The 6958-nt window shown below is 38.3% G+C and overlaps 1 long non-coding RNA gene across 1 annotated transcript; it reads right to left on the bottom strand.

Annotated features, from left to right (window-relative positions):
* Window positions 1–2536: 2536 nt before the first annotated feature.
* Window positions 2537–3393, bottom strand: LOC131887957 (uncharacterized). Its single transcript, XR_009374072.1, has 2 exons — window positions 3164–3393; window positions 2537–3087 (listed from the first exon to the last, which is right to left on the bottom strand). It is a non-coding gene; the product is annotated as an uncharacterized LOC131887957 (long non-coding RNA).
* Window positions 3394–6958: the final 3565 nt, after the last annotated feature.

Below are 6958 nucleotides of genomic sequence, written 5' to 3'. Positions count from 1 at the left end.
GGACGAGCCGTCAACGATTCAAATTTGCACCATAGTTGTCCTAAGTAGCTTGACTACGAATGAAACATTTTTTCTACCAGCGACAGCTGAGACGAAAACATGCGATCGCAGCGCCCTTGATCGATCTATATATGAAGTTATCTATGAGTTCACCGCATTACACCAAACATGTTCATTTTGTTAGGTTTTGTAACTCAAATGGACTTTCTGAGTCCGATTTTGGTACTTTAGTTGCGTGATTACAAAAACGTGGCATTACCTTAGAAAAACGTAACGTACATCCTTACAATTTTCATGAAGCCCCACCTTTGTTACTTTCATTATAACAAGACCAAGCCAAACCAGCCACAGGCTAAAAGGAACCGAGGGGTTCCATAATTATGGACAGTTATTTTGTTTAAAGCTGAAGATGGCATGTTCAGTTTGAAACCTGTGTACATGCACAACAGCCATACAATAAAGCCCTGTTTGTTAATGTAGCAATGGCTAATGATTTTTGATAAGCTATAACACTATTCTAAGTTTGCGAAGTGAGTAAAGATAGAGGGTGGTGCTTGTCACATTTTACAAACATATCAGAGAAATTCCAGCTTGGCCTGCGTCACTCATTTAGATACTGGTCTTACATAGTTTCATTGTCTTTTCACTAAATCCTAGTGCCCTGTATTAACAGAGTGCAACAGTGAGCTTAGAGCACCATTGCAGTTCATTTGGAACCTTCAATTCTGTTCCAAAACATTGAGTTTACATGAATCCCAAATCCAAACCAAACACATTTTTGTATTTTTTGTGTTTAAAAGTTAGTTCTTAGGCTTAAGTTGCTCTTCAGGCATCCTTATCTGCAATCACAACTACACCAGATTCAAACTTTGTATTTTTTATTAGAAATATAGAAAGTGACACATCAATTGGTATTTGAGACATTCAAGTGCGTTAAAGGGTGCCTGAGCGGTAGCTAAAGCCGTATATGACATGTAGAATCAGAGAATAGTATGTAAATGCGTTCGTTTTGTATCTGGGGCCCAGGTAAACTCATTGGTTTCAAAATCAAATTGCTATGGTGTGCTGATCTCACTTTTGTACTCTTCTAGATACAGAGTCCTACTCAATCCATTCCTGTTTAATCGAAAGCAAGACGCATGTAAGGCAAGGGTAAAAAAGTCCGTTATCTTTTTTGGATGAATCATGGTGTTTAGGATGGTAGTGATTAGAGGGCTAGTCAGAGAAACGACACTCACAAGATTTTTTTTTTGGCTCCCTTGCGGCTGCATGGTGAGTGCAATGGGGATCGGTTTTGAACACATTTAGTTACGTGATTCTCAAAATCAAAGCAATGCTCCAAATTGATAATCTCGCAACTAAAGTACCAAAATTGGACTCGGAAAGTCTTTTTTTGTTTGAGTTTTGTAATACAGCTCACTCAAAATCATTAAATTATTGCAAATTCAATGGGCGGATGGTGCTAGTTGACTGTTACGTTTGTCTCAGTTCTCACTTGAAAAATTGCCCAAAAGCAGGGTGTCGGACCACATATTTCTTTCGCTTGATAGAGTGTGATGGAGTTTGAAACTTGCCACCACAATCAATTTGGGTCAGAACTGCCATTGTATTTGGCAAAAAAAATTTCCGATGTCGATATTTGCCATCACTGCCTGCAAGTTCAGGGACGCTTGCATCCAAGGCCCGCAGGGTGAGGAGTAGAGCTGTGCAGCTGATTCGGATCGGATTGACCGCCTAATGTCGGATTCGGGTTCGGATTCGATTTGGCGAAAATTTCGGATTCGGTCGGATTGAACTTTTTGTTTCGATTCGGATTTCGGATTGAGGAATGGAAAAATGGGATTGGGTTCGTATCTGAACCCACTTCAAAACTTCACTAAATGTATGTAAGTTTGTTCGAAAATGGTTTTGTTTTTCTTTCAGAACTCTCAGTGGAATCGAAGAACAGCAAGAGCCACAAAATTGCCGAAAAGAAGAAAGGAATAGTATTTGCGGGCCATACCGGCATTTTTGGGAAAAATGAAAGACAAATTTCTCAACATGCTTACTTTCATGGCATCAATGTTCTGGTCTGGTTTCACATTCTTGGAAAAGACAAAGGAACCAGCGATTTTTGTACACTCCTACTGTGAGCTTGTCTAGCAACATTGAAATTAACCAAAAGTGAGAAAGGTCATGTTTGGGAAAAATGAAAGACAAATTTCTCAACATGGTTACTTTCATGGCATCAATGTTCTGGTCTGGTTTCACATTCTTGGAAAAGACAAAGGAACCAGCGATTTTTGTACACTCCCACTGTGAGCTTGTCTAGCAACATTGAAATTAACCAAAAGTGAGAAAGGTCATGTTTCACTTTTAAGAAGGGTCAAATCTTTGGAAGATCTGTCATTCAAAGGAAAGCGACTCCTGAAATTACTCTATACGATATTTTGTCCGGGTAAAATATGTTGTGTGGCTTGAGGTGTGCCTTGGGTGTTCACCGTCAACGCAATTAAAATCCCCTTACTTTTGGAGTTTTTGAGAAATGAAAATGAAATCCACACATCAACTTTTATTTTAAACTTAGTCATGAATATACAAACTGAAGAACGAATGCATAGCAAGATTTAAAGTGGCACCAATCAACCTCTTTAGAGAAGTTCTTCATTTGTCCTTTGCTTTAAGCTGATTGGCAAAAGCAAATTTGGCTGCCTTTTCTTGAAGCTTTGCAAATTTGTTTTCGTATTTCGATACTTTTTTGAGAGTAGGTTTGATGAATTTTCCTTTCATGTCGCTCACAGACATGTTGAGTTCGTTGATTTGTAGGTCTCGAAGAATGACCTCTCTTTGCAAAAAGAACATTTCTCCTTCCAAGTTGTACCATTTATCGAAATATTCCTTGACAATTTTTTTCAAGTCGTCATCGCTTGCATTTTCAATGTCCTTTTTTGATCCACATCGTTCAGAAATGACTCTTTGTCTTTCTGCGGCTTTGCGTTCTTGCTCTTTTTTTAATTCTTCAGCTGCTTTTTTTCGGAGAAGTGTCCTAAGCTTCTTCTTCCTTTCTGGGGTCATAAATCCCTTTTTCTTTGCCATAGTGGGAGGAAGCTGAAATTAATTGGAATTGTGAAAGGAAATTAAAAAAAGGGTCAATGAATTTTGGACAAAAAAGAAAGGTACTTACTGTCTTACAGTCTTATCAACAAGTTCTGTTCGGAACAAAGTCTGAGATGCAACTGGTAAAATGACCCTCTTTGCCCTTAAACTATGCATAGACTATGCGAACCTTGGCGAAACCCCAACTTTTGTTCTTGACGCGGGGCAACGAGGTCAACAAAAGAGGAACTATTGTCAGACTAACGCCCTATGAACAATGCAATGCGCCTTTGAACTTGTGAGAAAGTGGAGCTATTTTGGATCGTGAGGTATTCAAACAAGCTTTCTACAAAATGACAAGCAGAATACAAATTTTGTCTAAAATGATATTCGGAAGCAACCAATGCTGTTTCTTCGCCTTGCACAACTCTTAAAAAATGAAAATTTGAATTTTCTCTAATTTTGAGTTGTTCGTTGTTGAGTTCGTTCCAATATTGTCCCATATAGGTAGGAAAAATTTGTATATTGGCAATGTTCAAAAAGACCTCGCACCATCGCACCCTTGAAGATGATGTCAACTCTACCAACTGCATTGTTCTCCGGAGTGGCTGACAATTGGATCTCCTACCGAGTTCCAATGCAGTATCCGGAGCATTCGCTCTACGAGGTTATTCCTAAAGCTGTACTGTGGCACCATGGTACCATGTTCAATCTGTGGCTTGCAGGCTAATACTTATGAGCGACTCAGATGCTCCATTTTCTCTATCATTTCACTCCCGCTATCGCCAATTATTTTCAATTTATATACATCCGACCTGCCAAAAGCTATTATACATCCAAGTCCCCTCCATCAACGACTCTCTTTCAATATGCTGACGACTTGGTTCTCTTGGCAAATTAAGAAGTGGAATTGCAAAAAGCCATAAATTCTCATGCATAGAATTAGTGAACCACGTCAAGTACAGGGTCGCCTACAAGAAGTATATTTAGCAATCTACCGTACCTCTTACCCATTTGTACTGGCTGACATTGCAAATATCAGCCCTTCTGTACTCCAAGGTTTTGCCGTAGGAACAGCCTCCAAGTCAATATCACCAATTCCATAAAGGACGTATGCCTTTTTCCATTGTCTCTGTATATTCATAAACCCCATCAAATCTGCAATAATTAAAGCACGGATCGGATGTGCACATCTCCAATAGACTTCCCATCAAGAATCTCCATTCAACAATTGACTGTACAAAAATTGAAATTGAAAAATGAAGTGTAATGTTTCTCTTTGCACAATTGCACTGTTGGTCATTATCAATTTTAAATCCCTTCAAATAGTGGCCATTTGTTTTTGCTTGAAATTTCTCGAAAAAATAGTTTGATATTCCGATATTCCTTCTGTTACCAAATGAATCTCTTGATTTGGAAACATCATGCATGATCTTAAGGCTACTAAACATTTGTTTAATTGCATAACAGCATGTCGACAAAATTGCATACTGATTTTCTCGACATTGATTTTGAAATTTTGATTTCCAATTTGAATCCCTGTGTGCTTTGAAATGTAAAGGGGAACAAGTTCCCGAAAAAGGTCTGTCATTCCGAAATTCCTTCTTTTAAACAAAAATGCATTTTTCTTCCTTCTCGGGGCCACTAAACATTTATCTAATGGCAAAAAGCAAAAAGTTGCCCTCCAAGTTCTTATTCCGTAAGAAATCCAGCTCGTTTCTATTTTCCTTGGAAATAGTTGCCTACCATTCCATTATTCATTTGCAGCCTTTTAGACACGTTGCAAAAGTTGTTTTACACTTTGAAAGAAAACAAATGTTAAATGGGGAGCAATTTCTTTCCAGAAAAAAAATTGTCCATGTTCTAATTCTGTTCCAGCTGATTTCTAATTTTTCTGGACTGTGAAGAGAAATAGTCTTGAATAGTCTGCCCTTCGGGTATTCATGTTGCGGAACATAGCTCTTAAAGTGGGCAAAACAAGTTTTAAAAGGCATAAAAATGTCTAGGACAATTGGGTTGCCATTTCCGTAAAGCGACACGAGCATGTTGTTTCAATTTCTGAATGTGGGGAAACTCGCAAAATGGCTTCAATGCATCCAGTAGTTATGGCGAGGCACCAAACAGACATTAGACTTGATACCGGGTAAAAAGAACATTGAGCAATTGATGATCTACTGATCAAGTTGCTTTGGAGGCTATCAGTGACTGGAGACTCTCTAGGTCTCCTGGCCCTGATGATATGAGATTTCAGTTTCTGATGCCTTGGCAACCAATGAACCAGTGAAATTTTGCTCATTGACCTTTGAACCCTTATCTCAAAGATAATTGGGTTATTGGGCAAGTCTTGCCTATGAAAGATTTTGGGTACTCCTCCGAAGTCGCGGAGACGTATTTTGAGAGCCCTTTCAAGCCCTGGAGAAACCAGCCAAGTAGCTATCCCTTCTCTCTTGCACTGTTGGTCATTATCAATTTTAAATTCAAATAGTGGCTTTGTTTTTGCTTGAAATTTCTCGACAAATAAGTTTGCCATTCCGATATTCCTTGTTTTAAACAAAAATGCATTTCTCTTGCTTTTCGGGGCTACTAAACATTTAAGTAATGGCATAACAGTGCATAAAGCAATTGTCAATTTTAAATCCCCTACTGCACTTGCCGCTTATTTTTGATTCAAAGTGTAACGGGAAAATAATTAGCTTAAACTGAGGTAAATGATTTAAGTCTTGATTAGATCTGCGTCTTGGTTTTTCTAGAGTGGGTGTGTCTGATTAAACATATTCTTTGTCGTCAGCTTCCGCCGTTGATAAAATTTGGCTGGCGCCAGCAAATATGTCCAAACGCCAATATTCTGACGGCATGTCGGATCAGGGACAGTGAGGTCCTTGACCATCATCTCCGGAAATTACACGGAAATACCAGGCTGGTATAACTTTTTGGAGAACTGCAGACTTCCAAGTTTCCTGGGCTTTTTCGGGGCTACTAAACATTATGTAATTGGCATTAATAGTGATAGAGACTAGAACTAAGGCTTTTTTTTTGTGAAGAAATTGCTCCCCTAAACATTTTGAAACTGAAAAATGGTCTGTTGTTAATGAAATGGATCACATGCCAAACAGAACAGAATTGTAAATTCAAAAAAATAAAAAAATACCGGAATAGTACCTGAATATTTTCAAGAAAAGTAGAAGCGTGTTGTATTTCTAACAGACTAAAGTAGCAAAATTGGAAGTTACTTGCCGTGCTCTCGTCCAAAAAGTCCACTTTAATTAGAATTCATCCCACCCCCCCCACCCCCACTCCCAGCATCGTTAAAGTCAGACTTTTTAGATAACATTCCAGATTAACCTTACATTCGTGTACTTGTTCGGTCTTTGAACACAAATTCATTGGTATACCAAATATAACAAGGGTTAAAAGGTGCAAAATAAACGAATTAAAACTTTTCAGCGGTTAGAAAAGCTCATGAAAAGCCAAATCCAAAAAGAGGTTCCCAAAAATTCAAAATTGAACAGTTTCATTTTCAAGGTAGTAACGATGTTATTTGTTCCATAATGTTCACGAAAATATCGTTTTGCCTTTGTCATCGACAAATTTTGCACGTTCGAAATGAAAATGACATTTAACTTGCAATTTTTCAATTTTAAAATGAATTTGAAGAAACCTGTTTGTAAAGGCATTTAAAATTAAACACTTTCCATTGTGTTTTTGAAGGAGGCTGGTTTTTACATTACCAATATTCACTTGTGTGCGCTCTGAGTGTCTGTCAGTTAATGTAGGCTTGAGCTCTACGTCCCAGTTTCCAGCTTTTTGCCGTTACCATTAAGAACGAATGTGGAAATCCTGAAAGTGGTTTTTAACGGGTTTATAGAGCCGATCCTCGATTGGC

The sequence above is a fragment of the Tigriopus californicus genome, chromosome 10 (assembly GCF_007210705.1).
Source record: "Tigriopus californicus strain San Diego chromosome 10, Tcal_SD_v2.1, whole genome shotgun sequence".
Taxonomy (NCBI): domain Eukaryota; kingdom Metazoa; phylum Arthropoda; class Copepoda; order Harpacticoida; family Harpacticidae; genus Tigriopus; species Tigriopus californicus.
The sequence above is the reverse complement of the archived record's forward strand: the minus strand, read 5'-3'. Positions and strand labels throughout refer to the sequence as shown.